The following is a 6437-nucleotide window of genomic DNA, read 5'->3' as shown; positions in this document are numbered from 1 at the left end:
TACCATCAAAATATCTTGGGCCATTTTCTTTTGATTTAATATTAAACTAATCTCTGCTTCACCTGGGCTCAGCAGGTAAGAAATCTATCCTGTGCTTGAGCCAAAATGCTTTTCATTCAATCTCTGGAATGTTGAAATATCTTTATTCTTCTTCAAAGCCAGAGCTGCATGGAAAACACAAAAATTTCTCCTTCTTAGTTTTCAATTTAATTTCAAGCACTGTGATTTATGATACTGTTAATGGTAGGGTTTCATGAATAACACATTTCAACACCATACTTAGCACCAGCTTGGCCACTTCTTTCCACCGTTGTCCCAAGTTGCCTTCCCGTCCCTACTGGACCCCCTCTCTTGTTCAGCTCAGTTCTGGAGACCAACTCTCAGGCTCTGTTGCCTTTGAACATTTATTATTTCCTTATTCTGTTTCTTTTTACCCTACCTATGAGAAAGATTTTTCTCTGCCTTCTGACTGACTTCACTTGGCCTGATACCCTTTAGTACCGGCCACAAAGGGGTCTAAAATTGAATTAGATATCATCTTTTCTTGTAGCTGAGTGGTTTTTCATTATTTATATAGACCACACAATGTCATCTGTTTCTGGACACTCAGGTTGTTTCCAGTTTGTAACGATTGTGAATGGTACTGCAAAGAACATAAGGGTCAAAATGACTTTTTAAATAGTGTTTTGGGTAAATGCTGAGAAGTTTAATTGTTGAGTTGTGTTTAATCATATTTCTTAGTGTTTTGGCAAGTGTCCATATTGTTTTCCATATGGGCTGGACCAGATGACATTTCTACCAAGAGTGGACAAGGATTTTTTTATAGTCCAACTCTCATACCAGTGCTGATTGTTTTGGTGTTTTTCTCTTGTTCTTTTTAACATGTGCCAGTCTTACTGGTATGAGGTGACATCTTATTGCTTTGACTTGCATTTCCCTGATATTAATTGATATCAAGCATTTTTAACATATGTATTGGCTGGATATATATTCTTTAAGAAGGTATCTGTCCATTGTTTCTTCCCACATTTTAATAATGTTGAATTTTTTGGTCCTCATTTTAAAAGTTGTTTTGGGGCCTGGAATGATAGCACAGCAGAAAATGCATTTGCCTCGCATGTGGCCAATCCAGGTTTGATCCATATCATCCATATGGTCCCCCAAGCCAGCCACGAGTAATTTCTGAGTGCAGAGCCAGGAGTAATGCCTGAGTGCTGCCAGGTATGGCTTTCAAAAACTGTGTTTTTATATGCTGGATATTAAACCCTTTGTCAGATGAGCAAATATTTTCTTTCAGCCTGTGGGAAGGTTTTCCTCTAAGGAAAGAATGCTCAGCCACATCTTCAAAACCCTGCTTACCTGCTCTCATCACAGTGCTTCAAGACAATCCAATGATCTCTTATCATGTGTCTGATGCCACCTGCCATGACAGATTTTTAGCCCCCTGTATAATAACACATATAATGAAGAGCTTTACCAGTATACTTAACACACATAAGTGTGCTTGTCAGTGGCATGTGATATGTGAGTCGAAACATTTTCCTTTGCCTAGTAGAGTGCATGAAATATAACATTTTAAATAAAAAAATTGATAACTGACTGTGGAGTAGTTTGAAGAATGTCACCCTTAAATTTTCACCTCTTAATTTTATTATTTTTATTTTGATATTTTTTTGTGTTTTGGGGGGGGCACATACCCGGCAGGGCTCAGGGTTTATCATGGCTCTATGCTTAGGGATCTCTTGTGGAAGTATTCAGGGACCACAGGTCATGCCAGAGATGGAACCCAGGCTGGCTGTGAGCAAAACCAGTGCTTCAGGCACTGTCTTATCACTCTGGTTTCCCCTTTTATTTCAAAAACACAGAAACGTTATCTTGTAGGGAAAAGTGTACATAACTCAGTCAATGAAGCATCTTGAGAAGCAAATCCTGCATTTTCTGTGTGTACTGGGTGTGATCTTGGAGGAGTTCTCCTCGGACAGTGTTAGGAGTTCAGAGAGAGAGAAATGGTAGAAATTACAAGGATACTAAGGACACAACGATTGGAGGATGGAACTATGCACCGGGGGGGGTACTGGAACCCCCTTAGAGCTGAGAGTAGTGAGAGTGCTCCTCAGAGTCTGCAGGAGAAACTGGGTCCTGTCAACATCCTGGGTCTCCCTAGGAAGGTCATTTCAGATTCCCTCCTCTCCACAAAGAATCAAGAAACTCACACTGAGGGTTTGGTGGGGCACAAAGAACTTCTTCTTTCTTTTTTTAAGGGGGGGTCACACCTGGTGGTGCTCAGAAGTTACTCCTGGCGGTGTTCAGGGAACCATATAGACTGCCAGGGATCAAACCCAGGTTGGCCACATACAAGGTAAGCACCTTAATGGCTGTGCTATTGCTCTGACCCCCAAGCCCTCTCCTTTCTTGATGGGAAAGGGGAAAACCCTCCCCAAGTTTGTGCCCCATCCTTAGCCAGGATCTTTAAGTCACAAGGCTCCACAGATGCAAGTCATTTGTGTACCTTGGGAGCACTGACTTTATAATACTTGGTTACAGCAGAAAACAGAGATTAATTAGGAGATTAATTAAATCAACCTGCTCTCTCATCTAGCCCCTGAATTGCTGATTTGCTTATTTCCAGTGCTTCCTCCTGAAACCTTCCCACATCCTCTCCATCCACCCTCTTCCTTCTCTGAGCCTATCTCAGGGGACTCCCCCTTCTGCCACTCAGAAGGCCCTTCCTTTGCACAGCTCCCCAGAACTTCATCTCCAGAGAAACACTCAAACCCACACACCCTTGTCCTATTGCCCGGATCTGCAACCATTTCCTGCTCACACCCACTTTTTGTTTGGGATGAGCTTTTCTCTCAAGTCCCTTGTTGCATATGCACTGACTGGGTAATCACAACTTCTCCTTGTCCTTTTATGAAGCAAAGCCTCAGCAAGGTAGGTGTTGGGCTGTGGGCCTCAAAGAACCCTCACTGGGTACATGAGCATAGGCTGAATGCCCATGTGAAGAGGACATGAGCTCTGAGATCCTCACTGGGCACACTGGCATAAGTCTCTTTCCATCAGGGAGAAGATATGGGCCCTGAATCTGATAGAATATCATGAGACAGATGCAGATCATGAGACAGAGTAGCTGAGAATCCTGATATCACAAGTGCCCAGACACCCTTGGGTGCTTAACTTCCAAGTGGCTTCCTGGACACTCCTGTAATTTCACTCATATGACTCCAGGGGGTTAAGATGCTCAGAAGTCTGCACCTGACCTCAGGATTCTCTGAACCTTTGCCCATTGCTTCTTTGCTTTGAACCCTTATAGGATAATAGACTGTCGCCCTGAGTTTTTCTATAAGAAAAATCTATGTCAAGAACTGGGTACTCACTGACTGTATAGAAAGAGGAGGTACAGTAAATGCACCCCACATACACCTCAACCCAGGCCCTTTGCCTGGTCTGTATTGGAATTGGGGGACAAAAAATGAACTGGGTACTGATAGAAGGGAAACTGATGTGTATGACACCCCTTCAGTAACAGTATTGCAAATCAAGGTGTCTAAAGGAAAAGGGGAAGAGAGGAAGACGAAGAAGATTAAGACAAAAAGAAGACGAAGATGAAGAATAAGGAGGAAGAAGAAAAGAAGAAGAAAAAAGAGAAGAGAAGAAGAAAGAAGAAGAAGAAGAAGAAGAAGAAGAAGAAGAAGAAAGAGAAGAAGAGAAGAAGAAGAAGAAAGAAGAAGAAGAAGAAGAAGAAGAAGAAGAAGAAGAAGAAGAAGAAGAAGAAGAAGAAGAAGAAGAAGAAGAAGAAGAAGAAGAAGAAGAAGAAGAAGAAAAGAATTGCCATAGAGGCAAGCTGAGGAAAGGGTAGGAGGAAAACTAAGGGACATTGATGGCAGAAAATATGTACTGGTGAAGGGATTGGTATGACTGAAACTCAACCATCAAGCACTTTGAAACTGTGTTTCTCACTGTGATTCAATTTAAAATTTTATTTAAAAAAATAGAGATCACACCTAACATAATGGTGCTCATCAAAATCAACCTTTGATTTTTAGGGTGGGGCACCCTTGTGTGTGTCCGACAAGAAGGATTCATTTTAGTTGTTGCTGAGACGATAGTCACTGTGTGTTCCATGCATGCTTTGTGCTTTCATTCTTCAGCATCTGTTACAGTCTCTTGCCTGGATGCCCTCTCCTGGCATCTCTCTCAGCTGTAGCTGGCACCAGCTTTGGGCCTGCCTTGTCCACTCTCTCATACTAGAACTAATTTCTAGGACTTGCAGCTTGAGTCACGGTAGTATTTTAAGGGTCTATTGCTTACAAACCGTGAGTGGACCAAGTTCTGTTCCAGATCTTAACACTTTTGGGGGAGTGGTGTAAGTGGGCAATTATGGGTTACTGGGAGAATCCTAAAGACCCTGTAAAAGTAACTGGGTGTTACTTGGTGTCATTACATCCTGAACAAAAGACTCTAAGTCATTTTGGAGGACATGAAAAGTGGAGAAAACTCAGCACAGAAATGCCATGTTTGGGCTTATTTTAGATGAACGGGGACATATTTTTGCATCTGTTCTTTCCAACTCATTATACTATCTCCCACAAGTTCAACAAATTAAAACTTGGCTTGTTTCCATCTCATTAGGGATTAATTTGCATGAATTATAGGTTTGCATTATTCAAGATTTGTGTTTAATTACAAGAGTTGACTGAAAAAATAAAGAAGTGGCAGAGAAAGTGACTCTCACCTTTAAGCTTTTTATGTTGACTTCAATTTTGTCTTTATCATCAAAACATATTTGAGGGTTAAATCATGCTGGGTACAGAAATAAAGACTCACATTCATGTATCAGACTTCTCCCCCTAAAACAATCGCATCGCTTTTCTACATTTCCATGTCTTGGGCCCCATAACTTGTCTTGGGGAGAAAATTGTTGATATGAACAAAGTAAGTTTCCATATTCAGTTAGCTTGTGTCTGACCCCTGTCCACTCTCTGACTCCAAGACAAGAACTGTTCTGGATGTTTTCTCACAGAGTTAACAATCTCATTTCATCTTCCCCACAGCTTAAGTTCTGTTATTCCAATTAGTGGGTTAATGGAATGAAAGCTCTAGGCAGCACACGAGTGCCACACACTTTCTAGTGCCCCACATCATTGAGAGGTGGGCAGTGAGTTCTCAGAGCTTCTGGGAATGGTGAGCAGAATGGCTGATGAGAAACAGAGCTACAGTGGGAGAGAGCTTAGCCACCAGGAATGTTCTGGAAGTGAAGTGTCTTTGTGGCTGGCTGGTACCAGCTTGTTCATAGGGCTGGGAAGCTACATAAACATTCAACCTCAAACCTATTCCTTCCCCAGTTTCCTCGTCTGTCTGTTCCCAACTGACCAAACCTTAGAACCACAAAGCATCAAATTGAGATCCATTTCACAGCCCAGAACTGTATTGAAACTCACGACAATCACCATCGCCAGAGCTGACAGCTGCTGCCATTATGGTCTGGCCTCCCCTCACTGGATGGATTTCTCTAGATTCAGAGACACTAATGAGCTCTTGTGGACTCCTGCCCAGCTGTACAATTCTTCTCACTTCCAATGGCATAAAACTCCAAGTCATGGGGGGTTTGTCTGATCACACTCCTGCAAGACATACTCAGAACTTGAGACTCAACAGGTTAAGGGACTTTCAAGCCCAGACTAAAATCTCATCTGTCTTCCTGAAGCCCAGTTTTCAGATCTTGATCCTAGAAGCCAAATGGGTGTATCTTGTTCTTAGGGACATGTCTTTCGTGTACCTCTTGTATTAACAACTCTGGATTCTCTTGCTTTGACCTCACCCAACCTTTCAAATGACCTCTCTTTATTTCCTTGTATCTGGCCTCATCAATACATCTTAAAAACTTAAGGCTCTTCCCCAGCTCTGATTAAGAAACACATGAGAGTTTGGTGCCATATCTTATCTGTAGGTCACCTTTGGGCAAGTAAAGAATTTTTGTTCTCTTAGCCTCAGACCTTACACTGTCCATTAGAGGAATGAAACTTAATTCCTGGAGTTTGGGAGGGAATGCTCAGTTGTAAACAGTATTTGCAAAGTACTTAGCAGAAATCTGGTTAATCAAGTATAATCAGATTCACACACACACACACACACACACACACACGATGTGGACATAGTGGTGTCTTTGAATGATGCACAGAAAAAGATTCTACGTTGTGTAGTCAGCACTAGGGAGGGGAGTGTTAGTTTACACTCTGCTTTTGCCCAGGGAAAAGGTGTTCCCATCTTCCTCTTTCTTTTCATAAAAACGTCTACCTGGATCTTATTGTCAAAGTCTACCTGTATCTCATTGGACCCTTCCCCTCCTGATTTAATTTATACTAATAGAATAAAGAGAAGTTTTGGTTTCATTGGGCCCAGTGAGAGGATCTGAAGCAGAATCACTGCACAAAATA

The 6437-nt window shown here is 41.9% G+C and overlaps 1 non-coding gene across 1 annotated transcript; it reads left to right on the top strand.

Moving 5' to 3' along the window:
* The first annotated feature begins 3334 nt into the window (after positions 1-3334).
* Positions 3335-3471, top strand: LOC126010213 (small nucleolar RNA SNORA51). The gene has a single exon (XR_007496333.1). It is a non-coding gene; the product is annotated as a small nucleolar RNA SNORA51 (small nucleolar RNA).
* Positions 3472-6437: the final 2966 nt, after the last annotated feature.

The sequence above is a fragment of the Suncus etruscus genome, chromosome 5 (assembly GCF_024139225.1).
Source record: "Suncus etruscus isolate mSunEtr1 chromosome 5, mSunEtr1.pri.cur, whole genome shotgun sequence".
NCBI classification, from domain to species: domain Eukaryota; kingdom Metazoa; phylum Chordata; class Mammalia; order Eulipotyphla; family Soricidae; genus Suncus; species Suncus etruscus.
The sequence above is the reverse complement of the archived record's forward strand: the minus strand, read 5'-3'. Positions and strand labels throughout refer to the sequence as shown.